Below are 27,447 nucleotides of genomic sequence, written 5' to 3'. Positions count from 1 at the left end.
GCAGGGTAATTTAAATTTCATCGTGGGATTTCCCTGGTGGTCCAGTGGCTAAGCGTCCACACTCCTTTTCAGGGCCCGGCTTCGATTCCTGGTCAGGGAACTGGATCCCACATGCCGCCAGCCAGGACCTGTGCGTGCGTGTGCTAAGTCACTTTAGTCGTGTCCGAGTCTTTGCAACCCATGGACTGTAATCCGCCAGGCTCCTCTGTCCATGGGATTCTCCAGGCAAGAATACCGGAACGGGTTGCCATGTTCTCCTCCAGGGGATCTTCCCGACCTAGGGATCGAACCTGTGTCTGTTGCAGCTCCTGTATTACAGGCAGATTCTTTACCGCTGAGGCTCCAGGGAAGCCAGCCAAATAAATTATTTAATTAAGTATTTTTAAAGTAAACAAATAAATTTCATCTTGAAAGGTTATCCCCACGTAAGGCCTGCTGTCAGTCTGTCTTTCCACACAGAATGCTGTAGTTAAAGCAGCAGTTTCAAGTTTGCTAAGACAGTCCTGATTTTAAATGCTCTATCTTCCTTCAGCCCCAAATAATGTACATCCTGGTTTAGGGTTTGAAGTGGTCACTATAACTCAGTGGTCCTCATCAGGTGCAGTTTTGTTCCATCCCCCCCCCCCAACCCCAGGGGACACCTGACGATATCTGGAGGGACTTTGGGTGGTCACACTGGAGGCTGCGAGGTGGCAGGCAGGGCAGGGGTGCTACTGGCATCAAGTGGGTAGAAGCCAGAGATGCCCCCTCAACAAAGAATGATCAGAGGACTTCCCCCATGGTCCAGTGGCTAAGACTGCACACTTCCAATGTAGGGGGCTCGGGTTTGATCCCTGGTTGGGGGAACAAAGATCCCACAAGCCACGTGGCATTGCCAAAAAGTTAAACATAAAAAAAAGAATGATCTAGCCCCAAATGTCAGGAATGCCAAGGCTGAGAGGCCCTATCTTAACTAGAAGGCTTGAGAGGGAAAAGCTGAAGGAACCTTAAAATAAAACTCCTGCCTCAGCCTGCAGGGCTTTCCAAGTGGCACTAGTGGTAAAGAACCTGCCTGCTAACGCAGGGAGATGCCAGAGACAAGGGTTCGATCCCTAGGTGGGGAAGATGCCCTGGGGGAGGGCAGGGCAACGCACTCCAGTATTCTTGCCTGGAGAATCCATGGACAGAGGAGCCTGGAGGGCTACAGTCCCTGGGATCACAAAGAGTGGGACACGACTGAAGCAACTTCGCACTCGCGCGTGCAAGCGAAGGACTTGCCCCTCTGGTGAGACGCAGTCCTCCACAGCTGGCTGTGTGAGCTGGGATAAGTGACTGCCTCCATCCAAGCCTCTGTTTCTTCAACCATCCAGTGGGGACAAGAAAAATACCCACCTCCCAAGGTTTGGGTGAAGACAGTGACAGGTTATGCACGCAGAGGGTTCACAGCACGCCAGTGCCTGGCACCTCACAAACTTTAGGAGAGACGGATCAGCAAAGCTGAGATGTCTCCTGAATGCTGAGAGCTATCTCCGCCATCAGCTGGGGAGCAGCCACGCTACAGAAGGCTTCCCAGAAGCAGGGCAGGGCCCCATGGGACATTGAGCAAGGTGGGGCAGTTCGGGGGTCTCCGAGCAGAGTTTCCTGGGGTCACCTGTACCCCCAAAGATGTCCTGGATGGGGGTGCTGACTAAGTAAGCAAAGGCAAGAAGGAGAAGGGGCCCAGGACCAGACAGCAGCATTTGGTAGCAAAGGAAAGGATGAGTCAGGCCTCCTCTGCAGACCCCGAGAGAACAAGCAACAGACTGAACCACAAAACCCATGCCCCGTCAGGGTGCTCTTTCATGTGACAAGAACAAGCGCGAACTTGGTGTTTGGGGGCTTCAAACAGGGCCCCCACAACGTCCGCTCGCTGTAAGGCAACCCCCAACAAGGCCACAAACAACCAGAACCAAATAAAGTTAGTCCTAACCAACTCGGGAGGCCTCCTGAGAAGGTAGGAACTCCTGTTTCTGAGGAGAACCACCAGGGCGTCTGCCCTGTGGCCACGTCAGCCGCCGGGAGCCCGTGTCACGCTCACGTGCACGTGTGCCAGGAAGTCACTGGTGGCTCAACATGGAATTTCCAGACTTCTCTTTTCTGAAAGTTTGAGCAGAGTTTAAAAATTAACACGGGATCATGTTGGCAACAAAAGTGAGGGCTTTGTCTGAAGAGGTTTTTCACCCTGACTCTCAAATGGAGCGAGATTATGAGACCCAGCCAAGGCCACGAGCTCAGAGAGACCCCCCCGCCCCAGACCCCAGATGCTCCACATCTGAGTCCCAATTACAACATAAGACACAGAGCTCACCCTTATATAGGAGCAACTCTGAAGTTAATGTGTTTGAGAGTTTACCCAAATGCTCACAGAAGGACTTGCTATTCTTCCGCTAACTGTTTCTTTTTATGAAAACACGGTATGCACAGGTAGGCAGTGTAAGATGATAGAAATCCACCCAGGGTCTTCTTCAGATTCCAGCTCACCTACTGGGCGACTTCAGACAAGTTACCCACCCTCCCTGAGCCTAGGTTTACACATATATAAACTGTGCTAATAATCTAAGGGGAGTGGGGAGGACACCCAGGCAGAAGGCTGGTAACGTGATGGAATATGAAGTGTCCGAGTAAAATGGGCTAAAATCCTAAGCCCTCCACCAGCCTCCAGTCCCTTCTCACTGCTCCCCACTCACAAACCTCACTAAGGGAGCTCCACCCTCAGAGTCCCACCTCCATGAGGACAGGGACTTTGTGGGCCTCATGCATCGAGGCCAGGTTTAGGCCGGGGCTCAGCAGACAGCAGACACTCCGTAACTCCAGACTGGATGAAGAATGAAAGTAACCTCCGAGCAAACGGCCCTGTTTATTTCCTTCTCTGTAAGAGACACCCCCCCCCCCGCATTACCATGAGGATTAAATGAGCTCGTGGGTGGGAAGGTGCCCGGGGCAGGGCCTCCACACAGGTGCCAGTAAGCGGCGATCCACCCCGCCTTCAGCGCACCTGAGATCACAAACAGAACGAGGCTGTGAAACGGTCACGTGTACCCACGTGATCAGGCGGCACACAAGAACACATGGAGAGCCGCCCTTGTGAGCGCCAGGTGGCCGGCCCCTGAGCCCCCCAGGGAGAGGCGGGTGGGTGGGCCGCAGCCTATAGACTCAGGAGAGAGGCCGAGCCAGCTGGACCACCACCAGCCACACCCACTCAAGGGGATCAGCTCCACACACAAATATTCCACCTGCTTGCCTCTACCTGTCTCCACCCGCGGGAAAGCCACGAGGGGCTCAAAACACAAGGTGGGTGGAGAAAAGAGAAGTGAAGGGAAGGGAAGAAAACCAAACTCTCAAAAGAAAAATACCCGAGAGCCGCAAGAGTCTTGCACCAGTGGCCTCGAGATCTTACCTAGCGACATCCCACCATCCTTCTGCACCAAACAGAAGTTCCCCTGCTCAGCTCCAAGCAGCAGAAACCAGAGAGACTTAAATCTCAAAAGACGTCTAAGATCACCCACTGGGGTCTGGACAAAAGGGACTGGCGCAGAGAAAGCACTGCAGTGATGGCTTCTACTGCCTCGGGTCACCGTCAAGCCCGTCTGGCCACTTCCTCCAGTGTAGCTCTGGTCACTGAAGGTCTAACTTGGCGTGTCTCCTCACTCTGATTTGGACAGGGTAGTGGAAGGAACACCAGCCTTAGGAAGGCAGCTGAGTTCCAAATGCTGTATGGTCTTTAACACGTCTCCAAGGCCTCATGTATGAAGTGGGCAGAAAACTATCCGACCCGACCCCTTCATCCTGCGGGTTCCTGTAATGCACACCCAAACCCCACTGAAGTGCATGGAAGCATTAGATGAGTTATTCCTCTGTCCATCGTCACTAGCAAGCCAGCCGGATCCCTGAGCATAGGCTGAAGATGACAGGCAACCACCCCGCCCCAGCCTGGCCCCTGGGCCACCCAGTTCCTCTGAGGGTCCAGTGGCCATCGCGCCTGATGGCAGAGCAGCTGTGAACCACGGCCCACACTGGAAAGCGCACCTGCCCTCCCAAGTGGGATCCACTGAGGAAGTCAACCCAAGTCCAGCTGGGTGAGGAGCCAGTTCAACCCCACTCGAGCAAGAAGCGTGCGTGCCTCAAAATAAGCACAGGTGAAAAGCACAAGCGTGGACCGCCCCGTCCCCAGGAAGGCTGTGTGCACCAAGGCCCATGCCTCCCACAGCCCAGCACACCGCATTTCCCTGCCTTTCCCACACAGCAGCCAAGCTCCAGGGAGCCCCCCTGAGCAAACGAATCTCTTGGTTCTGGAACCTCCCAGAGCATCAAAGCAGGAGTGAGGTGATGAGCATCCTTTCTGAGGGGTGGGAGAGGGGCTGCAAAACTGCCCTCCTCAATGTATCCAGGGCTTCTTCCTCCACCCCGACCCCAGCACGGATCTGAAAGCCACATACTAGCCATGAGACCCTGGGACCTACCCTCTAAGCCCCCACTTTCTCAACTCGGAGGAGGGTTCTAAGGATGAAGCACGGGGCTGCACTCTGAACCACAGCTGGGAGTCAGCCATGGCTGAGCCCCTACCCAGACCCCACCCCTACAATCTCAAGCTCCACCGGACTCTGCCAATTGGGACATATCCCTCTAGATGGGGAGGAAAGGGGGGAAAAACAAAAACCTCAAGAAAGGGGAAAAAAAAACAGAATTATTCAACCATTTCCTTCCCTATTCTGCTTTGACCTTCCACAGTGTCATACAGGTGGCACTTGTTCTAGTCAAGTGAACACTGAACTTTTTTCTAAAGACGAGAAACTGTTATTTTTTTCCTGCATATGTCTGCCTCAGTTCCCACAGTCCTCCAGCCAGAGATGCTGGTCTTCCTGGGGCTCGGCCCAGGTCTTCCTGGTCAGATGGGTGTGGTTCTGTTTTTCCTGAAAAAGAAAAAGCCCTCAGACTAAGCGTGCCGCCGTTTATGACTATCAGGCCGGCAGAGAAGGCTCCACCCAAAAGGGAACTGGTCAAAGACTGAAGGCCACTGTCTGCAACTCAAATCAGGTTCTGAGCTCACAGGTCAGGACCCACCCTATAGGGGTTTATTCTTTTCCATAAAGCAGTCTACCAGCCACATGTCCACAGTTATATAAGACTTTTCACGTTAACAAATTCACAAGACATAAGAAACCTTTTATCAGAACTTGAGCCTGACACAAGGGCTGGAAAACACAGTTATTATGATATCTCTTCAGGCCCCAGGTTTCAGGAAGTCTCGTTCTACTCTGTGCCACCATCTCCTCCCAATCAATCTTCCTCTCTTTCTCGCCCTACACCCATCACACTCACACTCACTCTCTCTCTCTCTCTCACACACACACACACACACAATAAATGAATCAGAGCCCAAGGCCATAGACTTATTCTTGCAAATGTCTCCAATGTTCTGAACTGCTGTCCTCTGGATCTGAATACCGCCCCCACCACCGAGTTCCAGCCCCCAGCACTGTTCTGATTTGAGAGCATGGAAGAGAGGAAGGAATTTCTGATCACTGGCAGAACATTAATTTCTAATAAATATGCTGATTAGTCATGCAACTCAAAATATGCTTTTTCAAACACCAGGACAGAAGGGAAAAACACAAAAGAAATGCTTTCCTTGCCACCCAGGAGCACCAGAGTTTACCTGGATTGCCCCAAAACGAAAAAGCATATTGGTTCAAACTTAAGGAAAATACACCATGTGCTGGCCCCAGTGGAGCAACAGTTCAGGACACAGAGTGTTCTATTCATGAGAAAAAACAGAAGAGAGATGCTTTCTCTGACTATTCAGAGCCTCAGTCATGTCCTACTGAGGAAATAAAAATTCATATGACCAGACAACACTGAACAGACCCCTTATAAGATAACCCCCCAGCTCTACAGTGAGGCCTGATCCAGCAGCCTGTGTCGCTCACAAAAGGGGAACTCAGGCTAATAGGGCCATCAGATTCTGAATTATTCAAAGAGATAGTATCTTTATTGAGTCAATAAACAACTCCAATTTGGCCTTCATGTAAATGCAAATTATTTGAGAAAGAAAATCCCCCCTCCCCCTTTACATTCAGGAGTTTGGCAACTGGCAACTTCTCTCAGGGCCCAAGCACCGAAGATTCTGTTTCAAATATTGTCACAATATTGTCACCATTTCCCTGAGCCTCAGTGGTGATGCCCTTCAGCTGTAAATGCAGAAAGTGCCTTGAAATGCTGAGAAGCCATGGTCTACTGACTTCTCATCCGAGAAACAGAGCCCCTGCTTCTTCACTGGTGTGATGGGGTCAGTAGGAACACTATATACGTGGGTACAGCAAGGGTAACAAAAGCGCTGGCAATGCACACAGTAGGCACTGGATAACCAGCAGAGTGATTATCAAGCAAATCTGGGAATGCGCAAGGAACAAGAATGCTCAGATTTTCCCACCTCTCTGCATTTTCACAGGAAATAAAGTCTTGTGACTAATCCTGCATTCAAGCGTTACTGAGCTCCGACTGTGTGCCAGGTACAAAGATGAAGAAGGCAAGGTGTGAATGGTCCAGCCGAGGGAGGAAGCGAACCGGAACAGAGCCCAGGGAGCCCAGTGACGCAACAGAAGGGTGGACGCGGGATGGATCTGATTGGGCATAGATTTCTGGAAGTGGCCAATAGGAATTAGCCAGGGGGAGAAGAGTGACAGGTACAGAAGGCGCCGCCAGCCAGGAATGCCTAGAGAAGAGAGAGCCACATACGCGCAGGAACAACCTGGAATACATCCCAGCTGGAGCAAACTTACAGGAAGAACACAAGAGAGGCTGGAAAGTGGGCAACCAACAGCCAATCACCCTGAGGGCTCCAGGGGGGGCCAAAGAAAGACTTTTAACCATGGAATGACCGGGTCAGATTGTCAGATCTGCATTGTGGAAACGCTCTCCTGCTGGTGGCAGCAGCGTGGAAAATAAATTTGTGGAGGCTACAAAAACATAAAGATGAACAAAACATATGGAATCACCGTCAACGCTGTATACATTGGAGACTATCCAGATTTCAGCTCTGGGGAAAGAATGTCCTTTATTCCTTGTAAATGTTTACATCTCGCTAGGTGTGTGTGCGCGCACACACACACGTGCACGCACACATCTCAGGGAGCTGGTGACAGTTTCTGGTGCTGGGTTGTTTAGCAAGGCCCACTCCAGTATTCTTGCCTGGAGAATCCCATGCACAAAGGAGGCTGGTGGGCTACACTCCACAGGGTCACAAAGAGTCAGACATGACTGAAGCTACTTGGCATGCACGCATATGCTATCTGGGAACTTCCAAAAGAATCAACACCTACGGGCAGTCCGTATCCAAAGAAAACAGGTCTGAGACTTAGAATCTGGAAAGGCATGAGGTTAGGATGTGTCGGTGATGCCAAGAGAGGGCAAAGGGCAGATCGGGGGAGACAGTCAACTATTAATGTCAAACTGCACACTGGGAGCCCTTTATCTTTCCATCAGCTGGTTTCTCAATAAAGCTTCAAAAAGAAGAGGGGGTGAGGGAAAAAGTAGAATTAAGAAAATGTGTAAAACTGAGTAAATTAGCCACATTTAAAGCCACAGATATCGCACCCAGGAGAGAAGAAACAGTGTTATTCAAAAGAGGAAGGGGAGGGAGGGCTCCAGAAGCAATTCAATAAATCTATAAGTGACACATACATGCCACAGCATTTGCTGCATTTGGTGAAAGGCAATACAGTTATGTGGTATTAAGGACTCTGGAGTCACACCTGAGTTTAATTCCCAGCACTGCCACTTACCATATGACTGTGCCCGAGCCCATTTTTTAACCTCTCTGGGGTACGATTTTCGACCCGAGCTGAGTAACAAACCCTACGTAGCTCACTAGGTAGACAGAAGGGTTATAGAGATAACCAGATGCTAACTCCTTTATGCACTAGGTGCTCCTCAAAAAGGTGAAGATCATTTACCAGTAGTCTTAGAAATGAAACCTTCACTGTAACTGATCAGGAAAAAAAATCAGAAGCAAGGCTGTGCTAAAGGAACAGGAGCGGGGGGTGGGGATAAAGTGGGAGATTGGGATTTACATCTACACACAGCTATGTAAAAATATGTAACTAATGAGAACCTGCTATATAGCCTGGGGGTGGGGGGATACAATGTGCTTGTACAACATATATTAAGTTAACCTTAAAAATGCATTCCAATATTCAGTAGGTGCAAACAAACACTGTTTGATTCCAGTTGTGTGAGGTACCTACAACAGTCAAATTCATAGAGTCAGAAAGTACATTGGTAGGGCTTCCCTGGTGGTTCAATGGTAAAGAATTGGCTTGTCAATGCAGGGGACACAGGTTCGATCCCTGTCCAGGAAGATCCCACATGCCACAGAGCAACTAAACTCATGCTCAACTACTGAGCCTGTGCACTAGAGCCCAGAACCACAACTCCTGAGTCTGCACGCTGCAACTGCTGAAGCCCGCATGCCCTAGAGCCAGTGCCCCACCACAAGAGAAGCTACTGCAATGAGAAGACTGCACACTGCAACTAGGGAGTAGCCCCCACCTGCTGCAATTAGAAAAAGGCCACATAGCAATGAAGACCTGGCTTTGTTGCTTTGTATTTATTTATAGCTTTAAATAAATAAAATTATTAAAAAAAAAGAAAGAAAGTACATTGATAGATGCCAGGGACTGGGGGTGAGGGGAGTGGGGGTGAAGGGGACTTCCCTGGTGGCTCAGATGGTCAAGAATCTGCCTGCAACACAGGAGACCTGGGTTCAATCCCTGGGTAGTATTTAATGGGGACAGAGTTTCAGTTTAGGAAAGTAAAAAATGCCAGAGAGAGATGATGGTGAGAGTAGTACAACAAGGTGAATGTACTTAGTGCCACTGAAAGGTACAGTTAATGCTAGTGGAGGTGATGGAATTCCAGTTGAGCTATTTCAAATCCTGAAAGATGACACTGTGATAGTGCTGCACTCAATATGCCAGCAAATATGGAAAACTCAGCAGTGGCCACAGGACTGGAAAAGGGCAGTTTTCATTCCAATCCCAAAGAAAGGCAATGCCAAAGAATGCTCAAACTACCACACAACTGCACTCATCTCACACACTAGTAAAGTAATGCTTAAAATTCTCCAAGCCAGGCTTCAGCAATACGTGAACCGTGAACTTCCAGATGTTCAAGCTGGTTTTAGAAAAGGCAGAGGAACCAGAGATCAAATTGCCAACATCTGATGGATCATCGAAACAGCAAGAGAGTTCCAGAAAAACATCTATTTCTGCTTTATTGACTATGCCAAAGCCTTTGACTGTGTGGATCACAATAAACTGTGGAAAATTCTGAAAGAGATGGGAATACCAGACCACCTGACCTGTCTCTTGAGAAACCTGTATGCAGGTCAGGAAGCAACAGTTAGAACTGGACATGGAACAACAGATTGGTTCCAAATAGGAAAAGGAGTACGTCAAGGCTGTATGTTGTCACCCTGCTTATTTAACTTCTATGCAGAGTACATCATGAGAAACGCTGGGCTGGAAGAAACACAAGCTGGAATCAAGATTGGCAGGAGAAATATCAATAACCTCAGATATGCGGATGACACCACCCTTATGGCAGAAAGTGAAGAAGAACTAAAGAGCCTCTTGATGAAAGGGAAAGAGGAGAGTGAAAAAGTTGGCTTAAAGCTCAACGTTCAGAAAACTAAGATCATGGCATCCAGTCCCATCACTTCATGGCAGATAGATGAGGAAACAGTGGAAGACTTTATTTTTCTGGGCTCAAAAATCACTGCAGATGGTGACTGCAGCCATGAAATTAAAAGACACTTCCTCCTTGGAAAGAAAGTTATGACCAACATAGACAGCATATTAAAAAGCAGAGACATTACCTTGCCAACAAAGGTCCGTCAAGTCAAGGCTATGGTTTTTCCAGTGGTCATGAGAGTTGGACTATAAAGAAAGCTAAGCGCCGAAGAATTGATGCTGTTGAACTGTGGTGTTGGAGAAGACTCTTGAGAGTCCCTTGGACTGCAAGGAGATCCAACCAGTCCATCCTAAAGGAGATCAGTCCTGGGTGTTCATTGGAAGGACTGATGTTGAAGCTGAAACTCCAATACTTTGGCCACCTGATGTGAAGAGCTGACTCATTGGAAAAGACCCTGATGCTGGGAAAGATTGAGGGCAGGAGGAGAAGGGGACGACAGAGGATAAGATGGCTGGATGGCATCACCAACTCGATGAACATGGGTTTGGGTGGACTCAGGGAGTTGGTGATGAACAGGGAGGCCAGGCGTGCTGCGGTTCATGGGGTTGCAAAGAGTCGGACATGACTGAGCAACTGAACTGAACTGAACTGAGTATGTTTTATATTATATGATCTTCACACAATAAAAAAAATTTTTTTTAATAGCTGTCCTCCCCAGCAATGCTGAATGGAGAAGGCAGACTCTGCATCTCATTCAGTGATCTGTTTTTTGAGGTCAGCATAGATATCGCTGTGGGACATTTCCACTGTGACCACCACCATCAGGCCCTCCCTCCACGGAAGCATTAACCAACACTACGAACATCTGCTCAGCATTTACTGAGCACTTACTATGTGCAAGACAATGTGACAGTCCAACTGAGGCAATGACAGGAAGACTGGTCTTCAAGGAGATGAATCAGTCAAAAAGACGTGGACACAAATAAATGGAGCACCAGCTAGGATATCATGACACACGGCAGGTACAAAGAAGAGCGAGCTGCAAGGATGCCAGGGGCCCAGAGGCAAAGTGTACAGAGAATGTCTAAGGATAAAGCAAAAAAAAAGGAGGCTCTGAACTGAGTCTTGCAAATGGGGTTGAATCTGATCATGTGAAGATACGGTTGAAGTTGGCTGTGTTTAGATAAGGCAAAGGGCAGAGGAGGCGGAGACAATGGTGTCCATAGATGCACAGAGGCCAGGAAGGATAGGAAAGGAAAAGATGACAGCAGGTATGCGGACTGAAACGCTAGGAGTCTGGATTTAATCCCTAGCTCAGCACTGTTTCACATGCTGCTTCTATTACAAGATATCAACAGGTGTCCCGGGGGACAAAGTGGCATCCACAGAACTAAACAGGCTTCCCAGCCACAGCATAGCTGAGCCTCCTAGAGTCTAAGGGCTTCAGGAATCTCTTTTTTTAAGAGTTTTTTTTTTTTTGATATGGACCATTTTTAAAGTCTTTTGAATTTGTTAATAATGCTGTTTCTCTTTTACGTTTTGATTTTTTGGCCACAAGACACGGATCTTCGCTCCCCGACCAGGGATCAAGCCCACAGCTCCCTATATTGGAAGGCAAAGCCCTAGCCGCTGGACCACCAGGGAAGTCCCCCAGGGCTGGCGTGAGAACAGAGCTCTTCCCCAGCTTGTTTGACCAAAGGACCCCTTCCTCACCCCCCTCATATTCTCTCTAGGTCTTGAGAGGATGCACAGCGTGGGAAAGACAGTTGTTTCGGTCAGGGCTGTGCTTCAGAAAGTGTTTTACATACTATAAATATAGAAAATATGTTACCACATCGACTGAAAAACCTGAGAACTAATGTTTCCAAATAGGGATGGGACACTCTGCAAGGGGTCTGCACGGGGAGGAATAAATCACATTCGCTACGGCAGTCCCTGGTGGTCCAATGGTTAGGACCCCTCACGCCCTCTGCAGAGGGCCGTGGCCCCGCCATTCAAGCTGTGGTCACGGAAGTAAGATCCCACATGCTGTGAAGCATGGCCATAAAAAACAACTATCTTTTACTCTTTCAAGGGCCACGTGCTAACAATGTGGTATTCTTGAACATGTGCTGTCGGTACATGCTGTGCCGGACAGGACCCGGTGCTGTCCTGGAGAACCATTCACCGCCGTCAAACTCCAAAAAACAAGAGAGAAAAAGGATTCCAGAGCTCAGTGCCTCTGACCCACCCAGGTGAGAAGTGGGTCCCGCAGGGACAGCGTTGTGTGCCGGGCCCCTCTGGGGGGGTTCTGGATCACCTGGCAGGTCAGAGAGAACTAAGACTGGCCGAAGGAGCACTGGGTTCCGAGGCAGACGGATCTGGGTTTAAATGCTTTCTCTTCTTTTCCGTTCATACTCTCAGTACGCTCATTTCTAGGAATTGGTCCTAGGCTAGTTGCCAATATAGTGTGACTTATAACAGCAAAAGAAAGAAAAAGATTCACCCTAAACATCCAAAAGTGGTGAAGTGGTGAGGAGTTCCCTGGTGAGCCAGTGGTTAGGACTGGGTGCTTTCACTGCCATGGGCCTGGGTTCGAGCCCTGAACAGGGAACTAAGATCCCACAAGCTGGGCAGCCAGAACAAAAACAAACAAACAAACCTAAAGTGGTGAGTAACTAATGAGAACCTACTGTGTAGCTCTAGGAACTCTACTCAGTGCTCCACGGTGACCTAAATGGAAAGGAAGCCCAAAACAGAGGAGATATATGTACATGTATAGCTGACACGGTAAAGCAACTATACGCCAATAAAATTAATGTTTTGAAAAGTGATGAAGTGGTTAAACAATGATACATACAGACGATAAACTAGGAGGTTACTGCTACAAAAAAAATTTTTTTCAAAGATTTTTTATGTAACAATTGTATTCATAGCCCACGTAACATATTAAAGAGAAGGGGGGGTGTGGGTTCGGAAAAGATGCAGGCGACATGAAATTTATAGACAAAAGCAAGGAGCAGAAGGAATGCAGGAAGTTTACAATAGGCAACGAGTCAAAAAAGAGCCAAGCTCTGCAATTCAAACAGGCAAGAGAGAAGTCGAGGGCAAGAAACCCGAGAGGATCTGCCTCGCAGGCCTCCCTTGCAGGCCCCCCCTAGGGGATCCAAAGGGGCAAAACAGAGAGAGGCTTCTATCTGTCTCAGCTGAGATGTAGGTCAGTGTGTCATTTCTTCAAAGAGGTGAGTCGGTATCAGAGCAGCCGGTAATTCAAAGGCAGAAGAGACAAGAGCTAAATTAAAGGAGCCTCTCCAGGGGGTCCCGCACGCCCCCTAAGGCTTCAGTCTTTCTGAGGCAGAGGGACTAAGGATGTGCTAGGAAGCAGATCCCTTCTCCCCCTCTCCGACCGTCCTATAAATTGGTCCTGTGTTTCCCAACACCAGAAAGAGTACTCACTCATGCAGAGCAAAATGCCAGTAAGTACAAATTTAGAACACGGGTTAAACAATACTCTGATCGAACCTCCAGCAGCAACCCTGCAGAGACAGAGGGCGGGAGGAGGGGGGAGAGAAATTAAGAGCCCACCTCTCCTCGCCACTTAATTCTATGCCCTAATTCAGAGCAGTATAATTAACCCCGAGTTTCGCTGCTAACACTGAACTTTTTCAGCCTGATGAGAATATCATTTAGAATCCTGCAATCGCCAATAATAGCAATATGACACAATGGCGCCCATTGAGGCCCTAATCAGGGCTCATAGTCATTTACATAGAACATTTTCTGTGACTCTCTGAAATACAACGCCACAAAGACTCAATTGAGACACAAGTCTCCCTTTCCCATAAATGAAAAAAGAAAAGGAAAAAAAAAAAAGAAAGAAAGAAACCACAATTTCCTTTACAGGACAGCACAGATGGTCCCCACCCTCCCAAGGCTTCTCTGGGGCCGGGCACTTCACCAGAAACTGCTCATCCCAGCGCCCAGAAACTAGATGCATATCACACTGGGTGTGTGTGTTGGCCTAACCCCTTCACACAGGAAAAGGAGATCTGAGGTGCTTTAGGAAAACAGAGCAGAGGGTACGGAGGGGCCCGGCTGGATTAACAGCTTTCAAGTCCAAGCTCCGACTTCGCCAGCCTCCCCGGAGATGGGGATGATGGGGTCGGGGGGCAGGGATGTGTTCACGTGGCCTGGGAGCCAGGCCTGGAGAAACACGGGCCACTGTCCCGTCCTGCAGCCCAACTGGTGCCATGGGCCACGAAGTCTGAAAGGAGCTGACCGGGGACCATGAGTCACCCAGGGAAGGACAGTGTTATGTGCAGAGGGCAGGACAGTCATTGTGCTGAGGAAACAGCAGGATTCGGAAGCCAGACAGACCACAGTTGGCATCCTGGCGCCATTCCTCAGACTCGGAGCGGTTATTTAACTATGCAGAGGCTTTTGTTTCCTTCTCTGAAAAATGGGCTTTGAAGACGACGCAGGGATAAAGAGTCTTCGCCTCTGAAATATATGATACCGCGACAGTATAAAACAGCAACGGTTACGGATATGGCCATTGTCGTTATTCTTTAGTAAAGATTTGCGGAAAAGCCAACAAGGTGAAAAGCCTGGAGCCACAGCCAGGCTCCTCGGGTTCATATCTGAGCTCTACCACTTGCTGGCTGGGTGACCTTATTTAACCTCTATGTCTATTTCCTCATCTGTAAAACAGATGAAATAATAGCGCCTACCTCCCAACTGACATGTAGGATAAATGAGTTAATATATGCACAGCATATACACAGTGTATACATATGTGTCAGGCTCTAGTCTATGGGTTTGATTCAAATAAGATGAATCAATAAGGATCCGGGGAAAGGGGTATCCTTTAAGGCAACAAGAGCAGTTCCTAACATCTATAGTATGTCTTCATACTCATATCCACTAAGTTATTTAAGTCTTTCATTGAACCTTCCCCAAAAGAAACAATTCTATGATGTGAAATCAAGGCCTAAATTCTAAAGATGGCCTGGGAATCTCCCTTTCTTGAAGGTTTCCTTTAAGAAAAAAAAAAGAAAAAAACCTGGTTAATGGGAAGCACCAAATGAATGACCATTTGTTCTTTTTCTTGCTCAAGTCTTTGCCTGTACAGCCAAGTTCTTCCCAACAGATCACATCCTTCTCACGTGCCATCTTGAGGGAATGGCCAGCAGGAAGGTCCACGCCAGGGTCTAGCACCAGGACAGGACAGACTGAAGGACAGAAAAGGGGTGTCCTGTGCCAAGTCTGTATGTTACTTTCTGACAAAGTAAGAAGGGCTTGACAACTGGCAACTGTTCATAGAGTCAGCCCTTCAGAGTTCACACTTGGAAGTCCTGCCGAGTCCCTACTCAGTACACGCCCCTATTTGCCTTGGCGAGAAGGCTAGTAGTAAAGAACGCACTTGTTGAATACTCAGCTGGCTAGTACAGGTCGAATGCTCCGGTTCTGCTGAGCAATCCCAGTAGGGCCACCACCATCAGTGGCCACCCACCAAACAGTTATCGAGGCCAGACCTCAGGGACAGACTCATGAGTGACTGCTTCTCCAGTGTACTTGTCTCGTCATTCTGAGGGATTTCCACACCAGATGGGGTGCAACACAGGGACTGATCTTTGGTCACTCTGTCCAGATGCAAATCCAAGGCCAATGAAGGAGGTAGACGGGCACCTGTATCTCTTGAAGATCCGCCAAGGCTGGACACATGCACCCTCTGGCCAGTACAACCAATCTCACGTGATCCAGTCCCAGACTCCGTGTCTTCTCTGAGCTCCAGGGACCTGCTACCAACACCCTACTCAACATCTCCACATCAGTGTTGAAAAGTTCCTCAAGCAAAAGTCTAAAACCCACACCCTCTGCCCAGTTCATTCCACTCCCCAAAGAGCTGCCTCCTTGCTGCCCCACAAACAAGCCGATCAGTCCTTCCTCAAGGCATCTGAACTCGCTGTTTCCTGAACCCCTTGTGGAGGCTTGCCCCGGCTGCCAAATGTAGAATAGTAGCTGCCTCCCATCACCCTATTTTACTTCTCAGCCTGAAATCCACCTGTCTTCCCCACCAGATGGAAGCTCCATGAGGCAGGGGCGTGGTCGGTTTGTGTACGTCAACATCCCCAGGACATAAACAGCGTTTGGCACCGGCACCGGGCGGGTACTGAATACCTGCCAAGTGCTGAATGAATCCATTAATTGGTTAACTAATTAGAAGCCAAGGTAGACAAAGAAAGGGCCAGAAAACAAAATCGTATCTGGGGCTTAACTTCAAGTTTTTAAGACGCACTTGAAGCCCAGCCAAGGAGTCTCGCGGAGGTGCTCAGCGGCCAGTCCTGTTGGGCTGCTTGGCTTCCCTTCTCTCCCTTCCCCCATCTGTGTTTGATTCATCGTGTTTTGAAACTGATGGCACATGGAAGTCCAGAGCTGAGGGACGAGAATCTCACCCAACAAAAAGGAACCAAGTCAGGGGAACATCCTGGCAGGGGGCAGGAAGAGGCGCTGGGGGAACTGAGTCACTCTCTGCCGCCTGGGCAGCTCTGACCAGCTGGACGCAGCAGTGGTCACTCACCGAGCCCTGACCAAGCGCTGGGCACCTGGCTGGGCGCTCGTCCTCATGACAACCCCATGATAGAGCCACAGGGATGCTCCCTCTAACACGGGGCTAGGTACTAACGTCACTGGGGTATGGGGATAGGACCAGCCATGAGCATAATAACCCTCGAAATGTGCCAACCAAGGCAGTCATCGGAAGGACACGCTGTCCCCTGCGCTGCAGCACTGGACAGATGAAGAGTCAGGTGATGGTCTGCATGAGGGAAACACACTGCGAGAGGCGCAAGGACACCATGAAGGAGGAAGAGCTGCGTGTTTCCAGCCCTGCATGCCCCACAGGCCACGTCTGGACACACAGCTAGCTGGCAAAGACCAGAGTCCGGCTGCGCCCCACCAGCGTGCTGGGCCAGATCAGGCTGGACCGCTTCTATGACGTCCTTGAACCCACGGCATCTTCTACACTCTGGGTGCTTCCCACATGCCTGCAGGAAACGCTTCAACCCAGCAGTGGGTTAATCATTCACATCACCCTTTCGGATCCGCCAAGGCATCCACAGGCTTTGGCAGCCCTATGAGGTGGCTGGACCCCTCGTCTCACTGAAGGAAGAGTTCAGAGGAGGCCGGGAGCTGACCCAGGTCTTCTGACACCAGGGCCTGGGCGCCTTCTACGGCTCCACACAATTTACCTTCTGCCCCTGTGCTGGTTTACCATCAGCCCTCCTACCGCTTCAGGCTCTTATACCCGCACCCCACCATTTTTAAAAAGGAGGAGTCGGCTAGGAGTCTGTGCCCCTAGACTCTAATAGGCGATGGTCACTGTACAGACCAATGAGGTGGTCCTTCGCTTAGAGGGGAGCAGAGAAGTGGGAAGGAGGTCAGCTCACAAATTGCTACCATCTTAAGTCCTTGAAAGCACTGCTTGCTGCCCACATCCATAATATCCAGGCTCCTTCTCCTTAGTCAAAGACCCTTTTTTTAAGTTTACACATCGCACTGGGGACTAAAGGCTACACTTTACAGCCTCCCTTACAGCTAAGTGTGTGTGTGCCCAAGTCACTAGCAGTGAGATGCAAGCAGAAGTGTTCTGTGGGGCTTCCAGAAAAGAGCTCAGAGAGAGCTGGGGCAGCAGAGAAGGCGCCTCCTGCGAGGGCTGTGCCCTTCCTTCTCCAGCCGCATGTGGCTCAGACACGACAGCTGGAGTTCTGGGAACACCCTGGACCATGAAGTGACTAAGGATGGAGACCTGGATCCCAGATGACACCTGGGGGCTCTACGGTCCCTGAACTGCTACCTCCAACTTATTTTTATGTGAGAAACAAAACCTTACATCCCTTAAGCATCTTTTAAATTACGGTGAACCTGGAGGTTGCCAGGGTTTTATTTTGTTGTATGCGGCTAAAAAAGTGTAGAAGAAGACCCCATGGAATGTAACCTGTCAGGCACCTCTGTCCATGGAATTCTCCAGGCAAGAATACTGGAGTAGGTAGCCATTCCCTTCTCCAGGAGAATCTTCTTAACCCAGGGATCAACCCCGGGTCTCCTGCATGGCAGACTCTTTACGATCTGAGCCACCAGGAAAGGCCATGCAGCTAAAGCTGATCCTAACCAACATGAGCTCAAAGCAAAACTAAAGCTCCAACAAAACCCCGACCCCATCTTTACTCCCAACTAGCTCCATAAAAAGCAAAACATCTGTCCAGATAAAAATCCAACATTCCTACAAATTAATCTGTTTTACATCTGAACGTCCAGCACGTCTTACACTGTCATCTCTATCACTGGCTGCAAGGAATATACAATCAAGATCCCACGTCCTGTTCTAATTAAGAGAAAAATGTCCTCCGGTCTTACTGAGAGCCAGTCATCAGAGGTCTTCAGGAGCCTCGGGACGCAAGGGTATGAAAGCAATGCTAAGATTCCCTCATGGGAAGAGGGGAGGAACAGGATTTCAAGTTGAAAATAGTACTTCTCGGCTTTAATATTTTTATTATTTCTCTTATGCAGCTGAACATGTATGTTTATCAAAGACAAACGTGCAGTAACTACAAATGAGACTGCCAAAGAAATCCTCAACACAAAAAAAAGGAAAAAATAATCTGTGTGCTTAGGATTTTGGAGATTTCACATCATCTCATTTAATCCATGCTCAAGAAACAATAATAATACTGTGAACTAGGTTTTTGTCTGACTCTTTGTGACCCCATGGACTGTAGCCCACCAGGCTCCTCTGTCCATGGGATTCTCCAGGCAAGAATACTGGAGTGGGTAGCCATTCCCTTCTCCAGGGCATCTTCCTAACCCAGGAATCAAACCGGGGTCTCCTGCATTGCAGACAGATTCTTTACTGTCTGAGCCACCAGGGAAGCCCATGTTTTACTACTATCCCATAACATATAAGGAAATTGTGTTTGGAGGGGTTAGAGGATTTGTCTGAGGTCACATAACTAGTCAGTTTTTTTTATTCAAATAACTGGGAGAGGAAGAGAGGAAAGGGCAAAGAGTAATTTCCTCTTTAGGTCTTTCTGTATAATCTGAATTTTATGCAACCATGTACATGCACTCGTTGACATTTTTCCTTTTAAAAAAAGTTATTGTTCATGGCTCTGGAAACAGAAAGGTAATTGGACCAGTCTGCACGAGGTCACAGGGGCTAAGCGATGCAGACAGATGTGAGGCTCCCCTGACCCATGAGAAGCAGCCCATACCCCCGAGGCACAGGAAGGGGTGTTCAATGAGGCAGGATGCGTCCACTGTGCTCACGGCAGCATCAGCAGCTCCCAGGAGAGGACCTGAGGCAGACACAGCAAGGCCACAGCCAGCGCAGGGCTCAAAGCCCCCGCACATCACAGGGACAAGCCTCTGCCACACAGCACCAGGACACGGTATGAAATCACGCATCTATCCAACATTGCAAACATTCTCGGCTTTTATTCACTTCCAAACTACCCTTTATTCTCAGGAGCCCCCACATGTAGCTTTAACTTCCCTCCTCTCCACCAAAGATCCCAAAAAAAGTCAAGACCAGGAGGGGCTCGTGGCTGTATCAGGCTCATGGATGGTCTGGTTCACAATGTTTTGAAACAAAGCTAATGATTAAGAGATTTCCCATTAAAAGCCCAGATTTCCAGGTTTTTTTGCAAAGAACTGGGGGGTGTGGGCGTGCCAGGTCCCCATCCTTGGGCTGAGGGTGGACGACAGGCGGCACGAGGGGGCACAGAGGGGTCCCCAAGCTGCTCCCAGCACCACCACTCTCCAGCAAGCACCCGCCTCCAATCTTATTTCTCTGCCATAAAAGCCACATTTCTTAGCACCCGTGCCTCTGTCAGAAGCACAAAATGGAAAGAGAAACCAGGAAGACCCTGTGCTTCCAGAAAAGTAAGACAGCAGACAACCGAGCAACGGGAAAGACCTCCGCCTTTAAGACACAAGGCAGGCACAGCTGGGAAGAAGGACTACTAATGTGGAGGGCTTTTTCTTTCACCGGGGGAGCCCCTCTCATTTCCACTCAATGCCTGGATCCTGGATGTTTGTGAACGTGGGACCTAAGAGCGCCCTAAAGAAGAGCTGCGGGGGAGAAAAAAGGCATGAACCTGACAGTCCTGCAGGCAGTGCCTGCTCTGAAGTCCAGAAAGCCCGAGTGGCAGTATCCCACCCTCTGTTCCGACCAACTGCCCCCTTTTCCATGCTCCCTACAGACCTGAAGCAGCTTCCTCTTAAGGAAGCTCCACTCCCCAATGAGGAGTGTCTAATTCAATAAACTCCTGAGCCAAACACCGAGGGCACAGGGTGATGAGTGAGACCGGGACCCTCCGCAAAGCCTGCACCGTCTACCGCGGGAGACAGACCAGTGAGCAGCCGCGAGCCGGGGACAGGGCTGCAGAGGAAGAGAACGCGCCGTGGTGGCTGAGAGAAACACCCAGTTTATTCCCAATTTACAGAGGGGGGAAGGCAGTCGACTCGCCCATAAGCTGGAGGGACGAGCATTCCAGCAGAGGGAACGGCATGAGTGAAGCCAGGAGGGAAGAAACCGTGGGCATGTCCTGGGAGCCCCCGGCTGCGGCCCAGGGAGCCTGGAGGAGCCCAGTGGGATCCCATGGGCGCGTCAGTCAGTTGCGGCCACTCTCTGACGCAGGAGCACCATCTACAGGTACACCGCATAAGGAAGGCCCTGAAAGTCAGACTGGAAGACGCAGACTGAGGCTACAGGAGGCAGGGAGGCGCCCTCGAAGGCACAGGCGAGGGAAGGAGCAAGGAACAGCAGGCTTTCTGGTGGGCAAAGAACTCGGCCTTTGTCGTTCACATCTCCTCGATGCCAACTCCTGGCATCTGCTCCGCCTGTCCCGAATGCCAAGTCCATTTCTGTGGCAATCACGGTATGTCACCATCTGGATGGTGACTTGCACCCTCCTAAACTGACCCTCTGGCAAACAAGTGTCCCCTGGTGGCCTCTGACATTCGTCAGCCTGGCCCTCCCTCTCTGAAGCCAGCCAGCAGGCGTGACTCTGCGGTTGACATGGTTGCCAACATTCAAAAATTAGGAGACATCACATTAAAAAAAAAAAATTCTGAATTTTTCTAGGATGACGCTTCTACATGGTGATAAAGAAGCTGACTGGCAGCTGCCCCCGCTAGGCAGAGCACACAGCCACCCGTTTTCCATACCGTCACCTCTCTCAAATCTCCAGGACTGAGGATAAACCTCCACTGTCCACTTACCTTTTACCAGGCCACCTACCACACCCCCAAAGCCCTCTGAGTTGCAACATCAACCATATTTATGCTAGATTTATGGGCCTAGCAGATATTCCTGATTCCTTCAGCCCCAGGCACCAATCCTGCCCCCAGAGCCCACAGTTGACCCACAGTGACCTGGCACCTAACTCCTCCTCATACACTCTCAGGCCCTGCTCAATAGCATGGCTAAAAGAAAGCAGAAGGGCCCTCCAGAGAGCTGGGCAGCAAGCTCGGAAGAAACTCAAGATATCTTTATTTTCCCTTCTATTACCAACTCATCTCTTCCTGATTACCCACTGTGTGTCAGGCCTTCTAAGCAGACTCAAGAAATAACATCTGAGTAAGGTGGGATCCATGCCTTTGCCAGGTCTGGTGAGGGGAGTGGGGGGGAACCTGGAGTAAGTCCAGGCGGATCTGGCTTAGATGCCACTCAGAATGAGGGAGATAACAACACAGCTCAGTCATGAAACACAGCGATCCACGTACATTCTACAAGCGAACGTTCAACACTCACTGCTACTACTGCTAAGTCACCTCAGTCGTGTCCGACTCTGTGCGACCCCATAGACGGCAGCCCACCAGGCTCCGCCATCCCTGGGATTCTCCAGGCAAGAACACTGGAGTGGGCTGCCATTTCCTTCTCCAGTGCATGAAAGGGAAAAGTGAAAGCGAAGTCACTCAGTCGTGTCTGACTCTGTGCGACCCCACAGATGGCAGCCCACCAGGCTCCGCCATCCCTGGGATTCTCCAGGCAAGAACACTGGAGTGGGCTGCCATTTCCTTCTCCAGTGCATGAGAGTGAAAAGTGAAAGTGAAGTCGCTCAGTCGTGTCCGACTCTCAGCGACTCCATGGACTGCAGCCTACCAGGCTCCTCCGTCTATGGGCTTTTCCAGGCAAGAGGACTGGAGTGGGGTGCCACTGCCTTCTCCACAACACTCACTAGCTAGTAACTAAGACGGCAGGCACAGCCTTTTCAGGACAACAGGATGGATGCTCAGTCCCCAACACTTACTCCCGTCAGAATCAGCTGTTTATACCAGGAAATCTACTCCACTGCTCTCATCTTAGAGTGAGAGAGCAGGAGAGAGGGAAGGTTGGTCATGGTAGCAAAATATTAGTGGAAAAGAAATGTAAGTATGACTCCTGTCTTCAGTGAGTAAACAGCCTAGTCCAGGATTCAAACACTGAGCCCTACAGATTAATGAAGCCACTAATGTGGGAGGAATGTGAGAACAGGCTGGGGTCCAGGTAGGGGACCAGCTGGATGAGGTGTATGGGGGGGTGGGGGGGAGTGTTGGTGTTTTGTTGGTTTCTTTGGTTTAACTTTCTGGTCCCGCAGCATGTGGGATCTTAGTACCCCGACCGGGGGTTGAACCTCCACCCTCTGCACTGGTAATATGGAGCCTTAACCACTGGACCACCAGGGAAGCCCCTAAAGCAGGCTTTTGAAAGATGCTTTTTAATCAAAGTAGCAGCCTGGGCGGGGCGGCATAAATCATCTAACTTCTGCTGGATTAATCATCAGGACTTCCCTCTGAAAAAAAATATTGTAGATCTAATAAAACAACAACTGAAGAAAGAAAAATAGGAAACATTAAATCCCATTTTAGGAAGAATGAAGTTCAAAATCCCACGGAAAACTCTCATTCGAGAAAGTTAGACCCATTCAGCCTGTGAATGGATTTTCCACTTGGCAAGATAGCGCCTCATCTCTAAGTGATAATGAAGGAATGAATGGTTATTCGAATGGAAAGGAAAAGAAGAGAGAGGGAGGTGGAAACAGAAGTATTAAGGACTGGCAGACACCTTCTGGTTTCAGTTCTAGAAAGGGCAGCAACTGTATTGTTCAAGTTGGGATGACCTCCAGCAAGAACTAGTAAGCTATAACAAAACTGAATTTCTACATGTCTAATAGTCATTTTTCTTGGTTTCCTGGCTCATTTCTTCTCCAAACTCTGGTCACCTTGTAAACAAGCAGTCATTTGTACCTCCCGCGTAAGTAACTCAGCCCGGATCAGCTGGACAGGCAGCATCTCCCTACTGTTCTATATTTAGTCCTGTCCCGTGCCACGTGACCTCAGGCCTTCAGACCCCCTCCCCAGGCTCCGTTACACCCACCAGGCCCACGCCTCCCTGGACAGCTCCCCCTTGGCTGGCCCACTCACCCTGCCTCTCTCCCCAGGAAGGGCCCTTGAGTTCAGCCACTTGCATACTTCTTTGTTTCTCCCTTTCTCTGTCTCTCTCTCTTACATTTACACACGCACACACACACCAAAAGAACCCTTTCCTCCCCATGAACCAAAATCCACAGATGCAGTGAACCCAACCTGCTCCAGCTGAAGCGAAGACGGAGGTCTACAGCCCCTGTCACTCTGTCGTGGGGCTGCCCCCACCCCTCTTACCCCTTACCACAGTCCCAGAAAAGCACGCATCAAGCCAAATGTCTTCATCTCACAGGTGCAAAGTCAGAAGCCCCAGAGAGGGAAAGTGCCCGGCCGGAGGACCGCAGTCTGTTAGAATCAGGCCGGAAGCCAGGCTTCTTGACTCACCCGACCAGAGCACTTTCCACTGCCCACACGGCACCTTAATCAACTCATATAACCAACACTCGCATAAAACCGGCCAGGTGCCCAGCATTTCCCTACGCCCTCTCTACAGGTGAACATATTTAATCCCCACGACAGTCGTAAGAATGTGGGTTCTCTTATTCCCTCAATTTCACAATGGAGACCGAGACACAGAGAGATTTAGGAATTTGGCCAAGGTCACAGAGCTGATGAGGGGCGGAGCCAGGGGGTTGAGCCCAGACAGCCAGGCTTTAGATATGTGGTTCTTAAGCACTTTGCCAGAAGGAATCACCGGCTGCCTTTAGGCAGAAAAGGGAATACTGTGGTATTAACCATTTGACAAATGAAATACACCCAGAGCGCCCCTTAAAAAGCAAAAGAACCACAAAAACAAAAAAATTAAAACCACAGCAACGACATTGGAGGTTGCAATGGGAACCTGAACGTGCTAAACGTCCCTCCAAGACTTCTGTTGGCTTCTCTTGGGTGTTGCCTGTTTGTGAGGGGTGGGATGAGGCAGTCACACGGTAATGTCCACAAGTAGCCCCAATTTTTCAGTCTGTTCACAATGCATGTGTCCTTCGCACACGGCTCTTGGCTTCATTCCCACCTCTGATGCCCCAAACCCTGAGGCTTGCATATGAAACCCACCCTCCTGTTAAAGGCTCTGGGCAGACTACTCTCCTACCCCAGAAAAATAAAATGCCTTGTTGTTCTTGTCCAGTCGCTCAGTCATCTCTGACCCTTTGCGACCCCATGGACTGCAGCACGCCAGGCTTCCCTATCCTTCACCATCTCCCGGAGCTTGCTCAAACTCATGTTCATTGAGTCAGTGATGCCACTCAATGCAAGCAAATGCCCCGTCGTTTCTTTAAAAAATAAGCCATCAGTGTTCAGCCTGCCCTTCGTGGTCTTTCTCTGCATCTGGGGATCTATCGTCAACTCTGGCGCATAATAAAATAAAGTCAGATAATCCAGAGGTGAACTGTCCAAACGCCTGCTCCTTTACTGTTTCATGAATTTGCCCACAGCCTGTTTGTAGCTCACGGGCACATCCACACCAATGGTAGCTTCAGAAGCTACAAGCTGACAGCAGGCAATGGCAGAACCAACACACAGCTTGACTTTCAGAGGGTTGAAACCTCTGCCTGCTCAGCTGCTGACCCACCTCAGGGACTGGGCCAGCTGCGGTCACCAAGCATTTGCTCTGCACCCAGATTACACCAAGCCCAGTTATGAGACCTTCGACCGTGAGCTCAGTGGGGGTCAGATGTGGACCAGGTTCCCACGCCCCAGGGAACCCCAGATGTCCTAAGAATGAAAGGGGACCACGCCAAATGAAGGGTTGGAAGAGATGAGAGACATTCCCACAGCAGCAGGGAACGGAAAGTATCTTGACTTTCTGTGCCAACGCCCTCCACCACTGCCACCAAAAATTAGGGTATTTCATGCCACAAGCGGAGGTGACTGACTCAAATCCGGCCACTTCCACATTTGCATAATGGGTTCTGCCATTTGGCTACCATTTAACGGTCACCAAATCAGACCCGAGGTAGAGACCTCCCCACAAAGCAATATTTATTGTCTCTGGATCACCATTGGCTACAATCCCCTGAAATTTCACCAAACTCAGCTCTGTAAAGCAAACAGAAAGGAACGCCATTATAAATCCCAATCGAACCAGCATCGCAGGACCTGCCCATACTTTGTACGTTCTCATTTTCAGAGAAATACTGGAGCAGCACAGAACCAGGGTGACCTCAGCAACCATACCATTTTGCTTCGCACATGACAGAACCCAACTATTTATCTCACTTTAGTCTACTTATCTCAAATACACAGTTCCCTTTCCTTTAGCCAAAATAAAAAAAAAAAAATCCCTCTTTTAAACAATATGTGATATAAAGCAAAAAGAACAGGGAACCAAAACAAATTCTTTTCTGCAAAATTTATGGTTCCTTTTGTGTCAGCAGTTACACACATAACCACCACCCAGGTCCGCTGCTGTGTACATAACACGGGCTGCGAGTTCTGAAGAACTGCATGGGTCTCTCAGCTGCGTGCCGTGTGATGGCGCAGGCTTGGGTGCTGATGCTCCAAAGCAAATCTGCCTTACTCAAATAATTTACTAAGATGAAGACTGAGGAAGGGAAAGCTGACAAGCATTCAACACACTGGCGGGAGAGACGCAAGTGTTCCTGGGTCTCAGGGAGATGCCTTGGGAGCAGAAACACACTGTTGGTACCCTCTGTTGTTGGTGTTCAGTCGCTAAGTCCAGATCGATCCTTTGCGACCCCACGAACTGCAGCACGCAGGCTTCCCTGTTCTTCATTATCTCCTGGAGTTCCTGGCACAACGTGTTTTTACCCTTTTCACCTGGGTCAGCAAATTTTTACCTTCAGGCTTGGGCAAATAGGTTTGCTGAATGGTCAACAGAGAGAGTTGGACCCCTTCCTGAAGGTTTGCAGGCCCAGCTTACTCCTCTCGGTCTTGGAGAAAAGAAGTGGTTGGTGCTGGGTATGCTTTGGAGGCAGGGGAGGGGAGTTAAGTCCAGAGATGCTTCCCCAAAATAACACTCCTTAGGGTCCTTCCCTGGGAGCTCAGCTGGTAAAGAATCCGCCTGCAATGCAGGAGATCTCGGTTTGATTCCTGGGTGGGGAAGATCCCCTGGAGGAGGGCATGGCAACCCCCTCCAGTATTCTTGCCTGGAGAATCCGCATGGGCAGAGGAGCCTGGCGGGCTGCAGTCCATGGATGGGGTCACAAAGAGTCGGACACGACTGAGCAACTAAGCACAGCACAGCACAGGGTCACCACCTTAGGTCAGAATCAGTTACGGCGAGGGTGCCAAGTTCCCCCTGGTTTGCAGCGTCCTTGGCTGAGGGCCCTCAGTTTTGCTTTCAGGGCTGGGGGGAGGAGGGGCATTGGGAAGAGCTCTCCAGTCCAAACACGCTTGTCCATGTGCCTCTGTCCAGAGGGGTCAGGCAGGAGAGGGTGAACCAGGAAGGATGCTTCCCTTCCCCTGAGAGGACTTCTCTGCTGTTCCTGTCAAGGTCAAGGGTCCACCTCACCTCCACCACCTCCATATTCCTGCACAGAGGTCGTCCCAGAGGCAGGACAAGAATGGGGGAGATTGGGGCAGCCTGACCTCAAAGGCCCACTGTGGGAGCCTTTGTTCAGTGGCTCAGTCGTGTCCGACTCTTCCGGGGAGACAGGGAGACGGAGAAAGGAAGGCTTCCGCTTTCTTCTCCCCGGTATCTGGCCCGCCCCCTCGGGCAGCTGCCATCGGCATGAATGAGGGCTGCGGTCCTGCGTACCTGGGACAGAACAAAGCGGGAAATAAAAGGGCTATCCCTTACTCAGAGCCAAAGTTCACGGAGCTTAACCGAAGGGCGCGCCCCGTCTCCCGCTTCCGAAGGTGGGAGTGGCTGGCCAGCCCGCCCCCGCCCGGCGCTTACAAAAGCACCTTGTTCCCAAGGAAGCTGTTTCTCCACTGTCTGCTTCCTGTCTCCTAGGGGCCTGTATTTGTATTTTCAGTTAGCCGCTCTTCACAAAACTTTTCAAAGTTTTATTATTACTTGTAGGTGGGAAGAGAAAAGATCTAAACAGTGAAAAGAGAAGTCTCCCTCCCACCTGAGAACCCTGGGATCCCACCGCCTCATCCCAGGGGCTTCACCGCCAAGAGTCCTCCCAGCTCTCCCAAGGCAGGCCCAGGGCTTCGGGCAATTCGGACCCTGTCCCCAGCGCCCAGCCCCCGGCAGCAGCAACACCCCCGCCTGCCCGGCACTTTGCTATGCTGTACTCAGTTCCGTCCTCAGTCCAGGCAAGAATAGCTCCAGGCAAGAATACCAGAGTGGTTTGCCTTTCCCCTCCGGGCGGGGGTGGGGGCAGAAAA

The 27,447-nt window shown here is 50.1% G+C and overlaps 1 protein-coding gene and 1 long non-coding RNA gene across 2 annotated transcripts in view; one reads left to right on the top strand and one right to left on the bottom strand.

Moving 5' to 3' along the window:
• Positions 1-27,447, bottom strand: part of PTPRJ (protein tyrosine phosphatase receptor type J) — a 175,954-nt gene that overhangs the window by 117,109 nt on the left and 31,398 nt on the right. The window lies entirely within an intron of this gene.
• Positions 1-27,447, top strand: part of LOC145525531 (uncharacterized) — a 28,644-nt gene that overhangs the window by 513 nt on the left and 684 nt on the right. The window contains exons 2-3 of the long non-coding RNA XR_014068273.1: positions 11,783-11,942; positions 27,137-27,391. This is a non-coding gene — a long non-coding RNA (uncharacterized LOC145525531). The remainder of the gene's footprint in view (positions 1-11,782; positions 11,943-27,136; positions 27,392-27,447) is intronic.

The sequence above is a fragment of the Giraffa tippelskirchi genome, chromosome 11 (assembly GCF_054371585.1).
Source record: "Giraffa tippelskirchi isolate mGirTip1 chromosome 11, T2T-mGirTip1v1.2.pri, whole genome shotgun sequence".
In the NCBI taxonomy this organism is placed as follows: Eukaryota; Metazoa; Chordata; class Mammalia; order Artiodactyla; family Giraffidae; genus Giraffa; species Giraffa tippelskirchi.
The sequence above is the reverse complement of the archived record's forward strand: the minus strand, read 5'-3'. Positions and strand labels throughout refer to the sequence as shown.